This window comes from Salminus brasiliensis, chromosome 11 (genome assembly GCF_030463535.1).
Source record: "Salminus brasiliensis chromosome 11, fSalBra1.hap2, whole genome shotgun sequence".
Lineage (NCBI taxonomy): Eukaryota > Metazoa > Chordata > Actinopteri > Characiformes > Bryconidae > Salminus > Salminus brasiliensis.
This window is the reverse complement of record NC_132888.1, coordinates 31,833,101-31,846,152: the sequence shown is the minus strand read 5'-3', so window position 1 is coordinate 31,846,152 and position 13,052 is coordinate 31,833,101. Positions and strand designations below refer to the sequence as shown.

Sequence of the window (13,052 nt, the reverse complement as noted above, 5' to 3'; positions counted from 1 at the left end):
ATTTACATCTTTTGCACAAATTTGTAGTTGAAACTCTTTTGTGTTGTAAATGTTGATGTGTTGAAATGGAATGCTTTTGCTTGGTTTTGAACAAATATGGTCTTAGCTATGAAATTTGAATCCTCTAGTTTGCTAGGTGCTTCTGCTTACGGCCATTCCACCCTTAGAATGCCTGATCTCGTCTGATCTCAGAAACTACCTAGGGTTGGGCCTGGTTAGTACTTGAATGGGAGACTGTCTGGGAATACCAGGTGTTGTAAACTTTTCCAATCCAGCAAACAATTAAAGCTTACATTTCCATGTTATATACATCTTTTGCACAAATTTGTAGTTGAAACTCTTTTGTGTTGTAAATGTTGATGTGTTGAAATGGAATGCTTTGTGTTGTAAATGTTGATGTGTTGAAATGGAATGCTTTTGCTTGGTTTTCAACAAATATGGTCTTAGCTATGAAATTTGAATCCTCTAGTTTGCAAGGTGTTTCTGCTTACGACCATTCCACCCTTAGAATGCCTGATCTCGTCTGATCTCAGAAGCTACCTAGGGTTGGGCACGTTTAGTACTTGAATGGGAGACTGTCTGGGAATACCAGGTGTTGTAAGCTTTTCCAATCCTGCAAACAATTAAAGCTTACATTTCCATGTTATTTACATCTTTTGCACAAATTTGTAGTTGAAACTCTTTTGTGTTGTAAATGTTGATGTCTTGAAATGGAATGCTTTTACTTGGTTTCGAACAAATATGGTCTTATCTATGAAATTTGAATCCTCTCGTTTGCAAGGTTCTTCTGATTACGGCCATTCCACCCTTAGAACGCCTGATGTTGTCTGATCTCAGAAGCTACATAGGGTTGGGTCTGGTTAGTACTTGAATGGGAGACTGTCTGGGAATACCAGGTGTTGTAAGCTTTTCCAATCTTGCAAACAATTAAAGCTTACATTTCCATGTTATTTATATCTTTTGCACTTAGTTGTAGTTGACACTCTTTTGTGTGGTAAATGTTGATATGTTGAAATGGAATGCTTTTGCTTGGTTTTGAACAAATATGGTCTTAGCTATGAAAATTGAATCCTCTAATTTGCAAGGTGCTTCTGCTTGCGGCCATTCCACCCTTAGAATGCCTGATCTCGTCTGATCTCAGAAGCTACCTAGTGTTGGGCCTGGTTAGTACTTGAATGGGAGACTGTCTGGGAATATCAGGTGTTGTAAGCTTTTCCAATCCTGCAAACAATTAAAGCTTACATTTCCATGTTATTTACATCTTTTGCACAAATTTGTAGATGAAACTCTTTTGTGTTGTAAATGTTGATGTGTTGAAATGGAATGCTTTGTGTTGTAAATGTTGATGTGTTGAAATGGAATGCTGTGTTGTAAATGTTGATGTGTTGAAATGGAATGCTTTTGCTTGGTTTTGAACAAATATGGTCTTAGATATGAAATTTGAATCCTCTAGTTTGCAAGGTGCTTCTGCTTACGGCCATTCCACCCTTAGAATGCCTGATCTCGTCTGATCTCAGAAGCTACCTAGGGTTGGGCCTGGTTAGTACTTGAATGGGAGACTGTCTGGGAATGCTAGGTGTTGTAAGCTTTTCCAATCCTGCAAACAATTAAAGCTTACATTTCCATGTTATTTACATCTTTTGCACAAATTTGTAGTTGAAACTCTTTTGTATTGTAAATGTTGATGTGTTGAAATGGAATGCTTTTGCTTGGTTTTGAACAAATATGGTCTTAGCTATGAAATTTGAATCCTCTAGTTTGCAAGGTTCTTCTGCTTATGGCAATTCCACCCTTAGAATGCCTGATCTCGTCTGATCTCAGAAGCTACCTAGTGTTGGGCCTGTTTAGTACTTGAATGGGAGACTGTCTGGGAATACCAGGTGTTGTAAGCTTTTCCAATCCTGCAAACAATTAAAGCTTACATTTCCATGTTATTTACATCTTTTGCACAAATTTGTAGTTGAAACTCTTTTGTGTTGTGAATGTTGATGTGTTGAAATGGAATGCTTTTTCTTGGTTTTGAACAAATATGGTCTTAGCTATGAAAATTGAATCCTCTGGATTGCAAGGTGCTTCTGCTTGAGGCCATTCCACCCTTAGAACGCCTGATCTCGTCTGATCTCAGAAGCTGCCTAGGGTTGGGCCTGGTTAGTTCTTGAATGGGAGACTGTCTGGGAATACCAGGTGTTGTAAGCTTTTCCAATCCTGCAAACAATTAAAGCTTACATTTCCATGTTATTTACATCTTTTGCACAAATTTGGAGTTGAAACTCTTTTGTGTTGTAAATGTTCATGTGCTGAAATGGAATACTTTTGCTTGGTTTTGAACAAATATGGTCTTAGCTATGAAATTTGAATCCTCTAGTTTGCAAGGTTCTTCTGCTTATGGCAATTCCACCCTTAGAATGCCTGATCTCGTCTGATCTCAGAAGCTACCAAGTGTTGGGCCTGTTTAGTACTTGAATGGGAGACTGTCTGGGAATACCAGGTGTTGTAAGCTTTTCCAATCCTGAAAACAATTAAAGCTTACATTTCCATGTTATTTATATCTTTTGCACTTATTTGTAGTTGACACTCTTTTGTGTGGTAAATGTTGATGTGTTGAAATGGAATGCTGTGTTGTAAATGTTGATGTGTTGAAATGGAATGCTTTTGCTTGGTTTTCAATAAATATGGTCTTAGCTATGAAATTTGAATCCTCTAGTTTGAAAGGTATTTCTGCTTACGACCATTCCACCCTTAGAATGCCTGATCTCGTCTGATCTCAGAAGCTACCTAGGGTTGGGCCTGGTTAGTACTTGAATGGGAGACTGTCTGGGAATATCAGGTGTTGTAAGCTTTTCCAATCCTGCAAACAATTAAAGCTTACATTTCCATGTTATTTACATCTTTTGCACAAATTTGTAGTTGAAACTCTTTTGTGTTGTAAATGTTGATGTGTTGAAATGGAATGCTTTTGCTTGGTTTTGAACAAATATGGTCTTAGCTATGAAATTTGAATCCTCTAGTTTGGAAGGTGCTTCTGCTTACGGCCATTCCACCCTTAGAATGCCTGATCTCGTCTGATCTCAGAAGCTACCTAGGGTTGGGCCTGGTTAGTACTTGAATGGGAGACTGTCTGGGAATACCAGGTGTTGTAAGCTTTTCCAATCCTGCAAACAATTAAAGCTTACATTTCCATGTTATTTACATCTTTTGCACAAATTTGTAGTTGAAACTCTTTTGTGTTGTAAATGTTGATGTCTTGAAATGGAATGCTTTTACTTGGTTTCGAACAAATTTGGTCTTATCTATGAAATTTGAATCCTCTCGTTTGCAAGGTTCTTCTGATTACGGCCATTCCACCCTTAGAACGCCTGAACTCGTCTGATCTCAGAAGCTACCTAGGGTTGGGCCTGGTTAGTACTTGAATGGAAGACTGTCTGGGAATACCAGGTGTTGTAAACTTTTCCAATCCTGCAAACAATTAAAGCTTACATTTCCATGTTATTTACATCTTTTGCACAAATTTGTAGTTGAAACTCTTTTGTGTTATAAATGTTGATGTGGGTTGGGTCTGGTTAGTACTTGAATGGGAGACTGTCTGGGAATATCAGGTGTTGTAAGCTTTTCCAATCCTGCAAACAATTAAAGCTTACATTTCCATGTTATTTACATCTTTTGCACAAATTTGGAGTTGAAACTCTTTTGTGTTGTAAATGTTCATGTGCTGAAATGGAATACTTTTGCTTGGTTTTGAACAAATATGGTCTTAGCTATGAAATTTGAATCCTCTAGTTTGCAAGGTTCTTCTGCTTATGGCAATTCCACCCTTAGAATGCCTGATCTCGTCTGATCTCAGAAGCTACCAAGTGTTGGGCCTGTTTAGTACTTGAATGGGAGACTGTCTGGGAATACCAGGTGTTGTAAGCTTTTCCAATCCTGAAAACAATTAAAGCTTACATTTCCATGTTATTTATATCTTTTGCACTTATTTGCAGTTGACACTCTTTTGTGTGGTAAATGTTGATGTGTTGAAATGGAATGCTTTTGCTTGGTTTTGAACAAATATGGTCTTAGCTATGAAATTTGAATCCTCTAGTTTGCAAGGTTCTTCTGCTTATGGCAATTCCACCCTTAGAATGCCTGATCTCGTCTGATCTCAGAAGCTACCAAGTGTTGGGCCTGTTTAGTACTTGAATGGGAGACTGTCTGGGAATACCAGGTGTTGTAAGCTTTTCCAATCCTGAAAACAATTAAAGCTTACATTTCCATGTTATTTATATCTTTTGCACTTATTTGTAGTTGAAACTCTTTTGTGTTATAAATGTTGATGTGGGTTGGGTCTGGTTAGTACTTGAATGGGAGACTGTCTGGGAATATCAGGTGTTGTAAGCTTTTCCAATCCTGCAAACAATTAATGCTTACATTTCCATGTTATTTACATCTTTTGCACAAATTTGTAGTTGAAACTCTTTTGTGTGGTAAATGTTGATGTGTTGAAATGGAATGCTTTGTGTTGTAAATGTTGATGTGTTGAAATGGAATGCTTTTGCTTGGTTTTCAACAAATATGGTCTTAGCTATGAAATTTGAATCCTCTAGTTTGCAAGGTATTTCTGCTTACGACCATTCCACCCTTAGAATGCCTGATCTCGTCTGATCTCAGAAGCTACCAAGGGTTGGGCCTGGTTTGTTCTTGAATGGGAGACTGTCTGGGAATACCAGGTGTTGTAAGCTTTTCCAATCCTGCAAACAATTAAAGCTTACATTTCCATGTTATTTATATCTTTTGCACTTATTTGTAGTTGACACTCTTTTGTGTGGTAAATGTTGATGTGTTGAAATGGAATGCTTTGTGTTGTAAATGTTGATGTGTTGAAATGGAATGCTTTTGCTTGGTTTCGAACAAATATGGTCTTATCTATGAAATTTGAATCCTCTAGTTTGCAAGGTTCTTCTGCTTACGGCCATTCCACCCTTAGAATGCCTGAACTCGTCTGATCTTAGAAGATACCTAGGGTTGGGCCTGGTTAGTACTTGAATGGGAGACTGTCTGGGAATACCAAGTGTTGTAAGCTTTTCCAATCCTGCAAACAATTAAAGCTTACATTTCCATGTTATTTACATCTTTTGCACAAATTTGTAGTTGAAACTCTTTTGTGTTGTAAATGTTGATGTGTTGAAATGGAATGCTTTTGCTTGGTTTTGAACAAATATGGTCTTAGCTATGAAATTTGAATCCTCTAGTTTGCAAGGTGTTTCTGCTTACGGCCATTCCACCCTTAGAATGCCTGATCTCGTATGATCTCAGAAGCTACGTACAGTTGGGCCTGGTTAATACTTGAATGGGAGACTGTCTGGGAATAGCAGGTGTTGTAAGCTTTTCCAATCCTGCAAACAATTAAAGCTTACATTTCCATGTTATTTACATCTTTTGCACAAATTTGTAGTTGAAACTCTTTTGTGTTGTAAATGTTGATGTGTTGAAATGGAATGCTTTTTCTTGGTTTTTTGAACAAATATGGTTTTAACTATATAATTTGAATCCTCTAGTTTGCAAACTTCTTCTGCTTACGGCCATTCCACCCTTAGAATGCCTGATCTAGTCTGATTTCAGGAGCTATCTAGGATTGGGCCTGGTTAGTACTTGAATGGGAGACTGTCTGGGAATACCAGCTGTTGTAAGCTTTTCCAATCCTGCAAACAATTAAAGCTTACATTTCCATGTTATTTATATGTTTTGCACTTATTTGTAGTTGAAACTCTTTTGTGTGGTAAATGTTGATTTGTTGAAATGGAATGCTTTGTGTTGTAAATGTTGATGTGTTGAAATGGAATGCTTTTGCTTGGTTTTGAACAAATATGGTCTTAGCTAAAAATTTGAATCCTCTAGTTTGGAAGGTGCTTCTGCTTACGGCCATTCCACCCTTAGAATGCCTGAACTCGTCTGATCTTAGAAGATACCTAGGGTTGGGCCTGGTTAGTACTTGAATGGGAGACTGTCTGGGAATACCAAGTGTTGTAAGCTTTTCCAATCCTGCAAACAATTAAAGCTTACATTTCCATGTTATTTACATCTTTTGTACAAATTTGTAGTTGAAACTCTTTTGTGTTGTAAATGTTGATGTGTTGAAATGGAATGCTTTTGCTTGGTTTTGAACAAATATGGTCTTAGCTATGAAATTTGAATCCTCTAGTTTGCAAAGTGTTTCTGCTTACAGCCATTCCACCCTTAGAATGCCTGATCTCGTCTGATCTCAGAAGCTACCTAGAGTTGGGCCTGGTTAGTACTTGAATGGGAGACTGTCTGGGAATACCAGCTGTTGTAAGCTTTTCCAATCCTGCAAACAATTAAAGCTTACATTTCCATGTTATTTATATCTGTTGCACTTATGTGTAGTTGACACTCTTTTGTGTGGTAAATGTTGATGTGTTGAAATGGAATGCTTTGTGTTGTAAATGTTGATGTGTTGAAATGGAATGCTTTTGCTTGGTTTTGAACAAGTATGGTCTTAGCTATGAAATTTGAATCCTCTAGATTGCAAGGTGCTTCTGCTTACGGCCATTCCACCCTTAGAATGCCTGATCTCGTCTGATCTTAGAAGCTACTTAGAGTTGGGCCTGGTTAGTACTTGAATGGGAGACTGTCTGGGAATACCAGGTGTTGTAAGCTTTTCCAATCCTGCAAACAATTAAAGCTTACATTTCCATGTTATTTATATCTTTTGCACTTATTTGTAGTTGACACTCTTTTGTGTGGTAAATGTTGATTTGTTGAAATGGAATGCTTTGTGTTGTAAATGTTGATGTGTTGAAATGGAATGCTTTTGCTTGGTTTTGAACAAATATGGTCTTAGCTAAAAATTTGAATCCTCTAGTTTGGAAGGTGCTTCTGCTTACGGCCATTCCACCCTTAGAATGCCTGAACTCGTCTGATCTTAGAAGATACCTAGATTTGGGCCTGGTTAGTACTTGAATGGGAGACTGTCTGGGAATACCAGGTGTTGTAAGCTTTTCCAATCCTGCAAACAATTAAAGCTTACATTTCCATGTTATTTACATCTTTTGCACAAATTTGTAGATGAAACTCTTTTGTGTTGTAAATGTTGATGTTTTGAAATGGAATGCTTTGTGTTGTAAATGTTGATGTGTTGAAATGGAATGCTTTTGCTTGGTTTTGAACAAATATGGTCTTAGCTATGAAATTTGAATCCTCTAGTTTGCAAGATGCTTCTGCTTACGGCCATTCCACCCTTAGAATGCCTGATCTTGTCTGATCTCAGAAGCTACCTAGGGTTGGGCCTGGTTAGTACTTGAATTGGAGACTGTCTGGGAATACCAGGTGTTGTAAGCTCTTCCAATCCTGCAAACAATTAAAGCTTACATTTCCATGTTATTTACATCTTTTGCACAAATTTGTAGTTGAAACTCTTTTGTGTTGTAAATGTTGATGTGTTGAAATGGAATGCTTTTGCTTGGTTTTGAACAAATATGGTCTTAGCTATGAAATTTGAATCCTCTAGTTTGCAAGGTGCTTCTGCTTACGGCCATTCCACCCTTAGAATGCCTGATCTCGTCTGATCTCAGAAGCTACCTAGGGTTGGGCACAGTTAGTACTTGAATGGGAGACTGTCTGGGAATACCAGGTGTTGTAAGCTTTTCCAATCCTGCAAACAATTAAAGCTTACATTTCCATGTCATTTACATCTTTTGCACAAATTTGTAGTTGAAACTCTTTTGTGTTGTAAATGTTATTTTGTTGAAATGGAATGCTTTTGCTTGGTTTTGAACAAATATGGTCTTAGCTATGAAATTTTAATCCTCTAGTTTGCAAGGTGCTTCTGCTTACGGCCATTCCACCCTTAGAATGCCTGATCTCGTCTGATCTCGGAAGCTACCTAGGGTTGGGCCTGGTTAGTACTTGAATGGGAGACTGTCTGGGAATACCAGGTGTTGTAAGCTTTTCCAATCCTGCAAACAATTAAAGCTTACATTTCCATGTTATTTACATCTTTTGCACAAATTTGTAGTTGAAACTCTTTTGTGTTGTAAATGTTGATGTGTTGAAATGGAATGCTTTTGCTTGGTTTTGAACAAATATGGTCTTAGCTATGAAATTTGAATCCTCTAGTTTGCATGGTGCTTCTGCTTACGGCCATTCCATCCTTTGAACGCCTTATCTCGTCTGATCTCAGAAACTACCTAGGGTTGGGCCTGGTTAGTACTTGAATGGGAGACTGTCTGGGAATACCAGGTGTTGTAAGCTTTCCAATCCTGCAAACAATTAAAGCTTACATTTCCATGTTATTTATATCTTTTGCACTTATTTGTAGTTGACACTCTTTTGTGTGGTAAATGTTGATGTGTTGAAATGGAATGCTTTGTGTTGTAAATGTTGATGTGTTGAAATGGAATGCTTTTGCTTGGTTTTGAACAAATATGGTCTTAGCTATGAAATTTGAATCCTCTAGTTTGCAAGGTGCTTCTGCTTACGGCCATTCCATCCTTAGATCGCCTTATCTCGTCTGATCTCACAAGCTACCTAGGTTTGGGCACGGTTAGTACTTGAATGGGAGACTGTCTGGGAATACCAGGTGTTGTAAGCTTTTCCAATCCTGCAAAAAATTAAAGCTTACATTTCCATGTTATTTACATCTTTTGCACAAATTTGTAGATGAAACTCTTTTGTGTTGTAAATGTTGATGTTTTGAAATGGAATGCTTTGTGTTGTAAATGTTGATGTGTTGAAATGGAATGCTTTTGCTTGGTTTTGAACAAATATGGTCTTAGCTATGAAATTTGAATCCTCTAGTTTGCAAGGTGCTTCTGCTTACGGCCATTCCACCCTTAGAATGCCTGATCTCGTCTGATCTCAGAAGCTACCTCGGGTTGGGCCTGGTTAGTACTTGAATGGGAGACTGTCTGGGAATACCAGGTGTTGTAAGCTTTTCCAATCCTGCAAACAGTTAAAGCTTACATTTCCATGTTATTTACATCTTTTGCACAAATTTGTAGTTGAAACTCTTTTGTGTTGTAAATGTTTATGTGTTGAAATGGAATGCTTTTGCTTGGTTTCGAACAAATATGGTCTTATCTATGAAATTTGAATCCTCTAGTTTGCAAGGTTCTTCTGCTTACGGCCATTCCACCCTTAGAACGCCTGATGTTGTCTGATCTCAGAAGCTACCTAGGGTTGGGCCTGGTTAGTACTTGAATGGGAGACTGTCTGGGAATACCAGGTGTTGTAAGCTTTTCCAATCCTGCAAACAATTAAAGCTTACATTTCCATGTTATTTACATCTTTTGCACAAATTTGTAGTTGAAACTCTTTTGTGTTGTAAATGTTGATGTGTTGAAATGGAATGCTTTTGCTTGGTTTTGAACAAATATGGTCTTAGCTATGAAATTTGAATCCTCTAGTTTGCAAGGTGCTTCTGCTTATGGCCATTCCATCCTTAGAACTCCTTATCTCGTCTGATCTCACAAGCTACCTAGGTTTGGGCACGGTTAGTACTTGAATGGGAGACTGTCTGGGAATACCAGGTGTTGTAAGCTTTTCCAATCCTGCAAAAAATTAAAGCTTACATTTCCATGTTATTTACATCTTTTGCACAAATTTGTAGTTGAAACTCTTTTGTGTTGTAAATGTTGATGTGTTGAAATGGAATGCTTTTGCTTGGTTTTGAACAAATATGGTCTTAGCTATGAAATTTGAATCCTCTAGTTTGCAAGGTGCTTCTGCTTACGGCCATTCCACCCTTAGAATGCCTGATCTCGTCTGATCTCAGAAGCTACCTAGGGTTGGGCCTGGTTAGTACTTGAATGGGAGACTGTCTGGGAATACCAGGTGTTGTAAGCTTTTCCAATCCTGCAAACAATTAAAGCTTACATTTCCATGTTATTTACATCTTTTGCACAAATTTGTAGTTGAAACTCTTTTGTGTTGTAAATGTTGATGTGTTGAAATGGAATGCTTTTGCTTGGTTTTGAACAAATATGGTCTTAGCTATGAAATTTGAATCCTCTAGTTTGCAAGGTGCTTCTGCTTACGGCCATTCCACCCTTAGAATGCCTGATCTCGTCTGATCTCAGAAGCTACCTAGGGTTGGGCCTGGTTAGTACTTGAATGGGAGACTGTCTGGGAATACCAGGTGTTGTAAGCTTTTCCAATCCTGCAAACAATTAAAGCTTACATTTCCATGTTATTTACATCTTTTGCACAAATTTGTAGATGAAACTCTTTTGTGTTGTAAATGTTGATGTGTTGAAATGGAATGCTTTGTGTTGTAAATGTTGATGTGTTGAAATGGAATGCTTTTGCTTGGTTTTGAACAAATATGGTCTTAGCTATGAAGTTTGAATCCTCTAGTTTGCAAGGTGCTTCTGCTTACGGCCATTCCACCCTTAGAATGCCTGATCTTGTCTGATCTCAGAAGCTACCTAGGGTTGGGTCTGGTTAGTACTTGAATGGGAGACTGTCTGGGAATACCAGGTGTTGTAAGCTTTTCCAATCCTGCAAACAATTAAAGCTTTCATTTCCATGTTATTTACATCTTTTGCACAAATTTGTAGTTGAAACTCTTTTGTGTTGTAAATGTTGATGTGTTGAAATGGAATGCTTTTGCTTGGTTTTGAACAAATATGGTCTTAGCTATGAAATTTGAATCCTCTAGTTTGCAAGGTGCTTCTGCTTACGGCCATTCCACCCTTAGAATGCCTGATCTCGTCTGATCTCAGAAGCTACCTAGGGTTGGGCCTGGTTAGTACTTGAATGGGAGACTGTCTGGGAATACCAGGTGTTGTAAGCTTTTCCAATCCTGCAAACAATTAAAGCTTACATTTCCATGTTATTTACATCTTTTGCACAAATTTGTAGTTGAAACTCTTTTGTGTTGTAAATGTTGATGTGTTGAAATGGAATGCTTTTGCTTGGTTTTGAACAAATATGGTCTTAGCTATGAAATTTGAATCCTCTAGTTTGCAAGGTGCTTCTGCTTACGGCCATTCCACCCTTAGAATTCCTGATCTCGTCTGATCTCAGAAGCTACCTAGGGTTGGGCCTGGTTAGTACTTGAATGGGAGACTGTCTGGGAATACCAGGTGTTGTAAGCTTTTCCAATCCTGCAAACAATTAAAGCTTACATTTCCATGTTATTTACATCTTTTGCACAAATTTGTAGTTGAAACTCTTTTGTGTTGTAAATGTTGATGTGTTGAAATGGAATGCTTTTGCTTGGTTTTGAACAAATATGGTCTTAGCTATGAAATTTGAATCCTCTAGTTTGCAAGGTGCTTCTGCTTACGGCCATTCCACCCTTAGAATGCCTGATCTCGTCTGATCTCAGAAGCTACCTAGGGTTGGGCACGGTTAGTACTTGAATGGGAGACTGTCTGGGAATACCAGGTGTTGTAAGCTTTTCCAATCCTGCAAACAATTAAAGCTTACATTTCCATGTTATTTACATCTTTTGCACAAATTTGTAGTTGAAACTCTTTTGTGTTGTAAATGTTGATGTGTTGAAATGGAATGCTTTTGCTTGGTTTTGAACAAATATGGTCTTAGCTATGAAATTTGAATCCTCTAGGTTTGCAAGGTGCTTCTGCTTACGGCCATTCCACCCTTAGAATGCCTGATCTCGTCTGATCTCAGAAGCTACCTAGGGTTGGGCCTGGTTAGTACTTGAATGGGAGACTGTCTGGGAATATCAGGTGTTGTAAGCTTTTCCAATCCTGCAAACAATTAAAGCTTACATTTCCATGTTATTTACATCTTTTGCACAAATTTGTAGATGAAACTCTTTTGTGTTGTAAATGTTGATGTGTTGAAATGGAATGCTTTTGCTTGGTTTTGAACAAATATGGTCTTAGCTATGAAATTTGAATCCTCTAGTTTGGAAGGTGCTTCTGCTTACGGCCATTCCACCCTTAGAATGCCTGATCTCGTCTGATCTCAGAAGCTACCTAGGGTTGGGCCTGGTTAGTACTTGAATGGGAGACTGTCTGGGAATACCAGGTGTTGTAAGCTTTTCCAATCCTGCAAACAATTAAAGCTTACATTTCCATGTTATTTACATCTTTTGCACAAATTTGTAGATGAAACTCTTTTGTGTTGTAAATGTTGATGTGTTAAAATGGAATGCTTTGTGTTGTAAATGTTGATGTGTTGAAATGGAATGCTTTTGCTTGGTTTTGAACAAATATGGTCTTAGCTATGAAATTTGAATCCTCTAGTTTGCAAGGTGCTTCTGCTTACGGCCATTCTACCCTTAGAATGCCTGATCTCGTCTGATCTCAGAAGCTACCTAGGGTTGGGCACGGTTAGTACTTGAATGGGAGACTGTCTGGGAATACCAGGTGTTGTAAGCTTTTCCAATCCTGCAAACAATTAAAGCTTACATTTCCATGTAATTTACATCTTTTGCACAAATTTGTAGATGAAACTCTTTTGTGTTGTAAATGTTGATGTGTTGAAATGGAATGCTTTTGCTTGGTTTTGAACAAATATGGTCTTAGCTATGAAATTTGAATCCTCTAGTTTGCAAGGTGCTTCTGCTTGCGGCCATTCCATCCTTAGAATGCCTGATCTTGTCTCATCTCAGAAGCTACCAAGGGTTGGGCCTGGTTAGTACTTGAATGGGAGACTGTCTGGGAATACCAGGTGTTGTAAGCTTTTCCAGTCCTGCAAACAATTAAAGCTTACATTTCCATGTTATTTACATCTTTTGCACAAATTTGTAGTTGAAACTCTTTTGTGTTGTAAATATTGATGTGTTGAAATGGAATGTTTTTGCTTGGTTTTGAACAAATATGGTCTTAGCTATGAAATTTGAATCCTCTAGTTCGCAAGGTAGTTCTGCTTACGACCATTCCACCCTTAGAATACCTGATCTCGTCTGATCTCAGAAGCTACCTAGGGTTGGGCCTGGTTAGTACTTGAATGGGAGACTTTCTGGGAATATCAGGTGTTGTAAGCTTTTCCAATCCTGCAAACAATTAAAGCTTACATTTCCATGTTATTTACATCTTTTGCACAAATTTGTAGTTGAAACTCTTTTGTGTTGTAAATGTTGA

General features: G+C 38.0%; 37 pseudogenes; all 37 read left to right on the top strand.

Moving 5' to 3' along the window:
* Positions 1-144: 144 nt before the first annotated feature.
* LOC140571458 (5S ribosomal RNA) lies at positions 145-263 on the top strand (annotated as a pseudogene).
* Positions 264-485: 222 nt separating this feature from the next.
* On the top strand, positions 486-604 carry LOC140573340 (5S ribosomal RNA; annotated as a pseudogene).
* A 185-nt stretch (positions 605-789) lies between these two features.
* LOC140568020 (5S ribosomal RNA) lies at positions 790-908 on the top strand (annotated as a pseudogene).
* A 185-nt stretch (positions 909-1,093) lies between these two features.
* Positions 1,094-1,212, top strand: LOC140566621 (5S ribosomal RNA; annotated as a pseudogene).
* A 257-nt stretch (positions 1,213-1,469) lies between these two features.
* On the top strand, positions 1,470-1,588 carry LOC140572423 (5S ribosomal RNA; annotated as a pseudogene).
* A 185-nt stretch (positions 1,589-1,773) lies between these two features.
* On the top strand, positions 1,774-1,892 carry LOC140567437 (5S ribosomal RNA; annotated as a pseudogene).
* Positions 1,893-2,077: 185 nt separating this feature from the next.
* Positions 2,078-2,196, top strand: LOC140568171 (5S ribosomal RNA; annotated as a pseudogene).
* Positions 2,197-2,381: 185 nt separating this feature from the next.
* On the top strand, positions 2,382-2,500 carry LOC140566791 (5S ribosomal RNA; annotated as a pseudogene).
* Positions 2,501-2,720: 220 nt separating this feature from the next.
* Positions 2,721-2,839, top strand: LOC140569885 (5S ribosomal RNA; annotated as a pseudogene).
* Positions 2,840-3,024: 185 nt separating this feature from the next.
* LOC140569139 (5S ribosomal RNA) lies at positions 3,025-3,143 on the top strand (annotated as a pseudogene).
* A 185-nt stretch (positions 3,144-3,328) lies between these two features.
* LOC140566141 (5S ribosomal RNA) lies at positions 3,329-3,447 on the top strand (annotated as a pseudogene).
* A 346-nt stretch (positions 3,448-3,793) lies between these two features.
* On the top strand, positions 3,794-3,912 carry LOC140566789 (5S ribosomal RNA; annotated as a pseudogene).
* Positions 3,913-4,097: 185 nt separating this feature from the next.
* Positions 4,098-4,216, top strand: LOC140566788 (5S ribosomal RNA; annotated as a pseudogene).
* Positions 4,217-4,599: 383 nt separating this feature from the next.
* LOC140571560 (5S ribosomal RNA) lies at positions 4,600-4,718 on the top strand (annotated as a pseudogene).
* A 222-nt stretch (positions 4,719-4,940) lies between these two features.
* On the top strand, positions 4,941-5,059 carry LOC140567695 (5S ribosomal RNA; annotated as a pseudogene).
* A 185-nt stretch (positions 5,060-5,244) lies between these two features.
* LOC140567999 (5S ribosomal RNA) lies at positions 5,245-5,363 on the top strand (annotated as a pseudogene).
* A 527-nt stretch (positions 5,364-5,890) lies between these two features.
* Positions 5,891-6,009, top strand: LOC140567694 (5S ribosomal RNA; annotated as a pseudogene).
* A 185-nt stretch (positions 6,010-6,194) lies between these two features.
* Positions 6,195-6,313, top strand: LOC140567497 (5S ribosomal RNA; annotated as a pseudogene).
* A 222-nt stretch (positions 6,314-6,535) lies between these two features.
* Positions 6,536-6,654, top strand: LOC140566215 (5S ribosomal RNA; annotated as a pseudogene).
* A 221-nt stretch (positions 6,655-6,875) lies between these two features.
* Positions 6,876-6,994, top strand: LOC140568279 (5S ribosomal RNA; annotated as a pseudogene).
* Positions 6,995-7,216: 222 nt separating this feature from the next.
* On the top strand, positions 7,217-7,335 carry LOC140573392 (5S ribosomal RNA; annotated as a pseudogene).
* Positions 7,336-7,520: 185 nt separating this feature from the next.
* LOC140567100 (5S ribosomal RNA) lies at positions 7,521-7,639 on the top strand (annotated as a pseudogene).
* A 185-nt stretch (positions 7,640-7,824) lies between these two features.
* On the top strand, positions 7,825-7,943 carry LOC140571105 (5S ribosomal RNA; annotated as a pseudogene).
* A 185-nt stretch (positions 7,944-8,128) lies between these two features.
* Positions 8,129-8,247, top strand: LOC140567748 (5S ribosomal RNA; annotated as a pseudogene).
* A 562-nt stretch (positions 8,248-8,809) lies between these two features.
* LOC140572054 (5S ribosomal RNA) lies at positions 8,810-8,928 on the top strand (annotated as a pseudogene).
* A 185-nt stretch (positions 8,929-9,113) lies between these two features.
* LOC140567034 (5S ribosomal RNA) lies at positions 9,114-9,232 on the top strand (annotated as a pseudogene).
* A 489-nt stretch (positions 9,233-9,721) lies between these two features.
* LOC140569138 (5S ribosomal RNA) lies at positions 9,722-9,840 on the top strand (annotated as a pseudogene).
* A 185-nt stretch (positions 9,841-10,025) lies between these two features.
* Positions 10,026-10,144, top strand: LOC140569137 (5S ribosomal RNA; annotated as a pseudogene).
* A 222-nt stretch (positions 10,145-10,366) lies between these two features.
* On the top strand, positions 10,367-10,485 carry LOC140566420 (5S ribosomal RNA; annotated as a pseudogene).
* A 185-nt stretch (positions 10,486-10,670) lies between these two features.
* On the top strand, positions 10,671-10,789 carry LOC140569136 (5S ribosomal RNA; annotated as a pseudogene).
* A 185-nt stretch (positions 10,790-10,974) lies between these two features.
* Positions 10,975-11,093, top strand: LOC140569962 (5S ribosomal RNA; annotated as a pseudogene).
* Positions 11,094-11,278: 185 nt separating this feature from the next.
* Positions 11,279-11,397, top strand: LOC140572875 (5S ribosomal RNA; annotated as a pseudogene).
* A 186-nt stretch (positions 11,398-11,583) lies between these two features.
* On the top strand, positions 11,584-11,702 carry LOC140570677 (5S ribosomal RNA; annotated as a pseudogene).
* Positions 11,703-11,887: 185 nt separating this feature from the next.
* On the top strand, positions 11,888-12,006 carry LOC140569135 (5S ribosomal RNA; annotated as a pseudogene).
* Positions 12,007-12,228: 222 nt separating this feature from the next.
* Positions 12,229-12,347, top strand: LOC140566708 (5S ribosomal RNA; annotated as a pseudogene).
* Positions 12,348-12,532: 185 nt separating this feature from the next.
* On the top strand, positions 12,533-12,651 carry LOC140568044 (5S ribosomal RNA; annotated as a pseudogene).
* Positions 12,652-12,836: 185 nt separating this feature from the next.
* On the top strand, positions 12,837-12,955 carry LOC140568586 (5S ribosomal RNA; annotated as a pseudogene).
* The last annotated feature ends 97 nt before the right edge of the window (positions 12,956-13,052 follow it).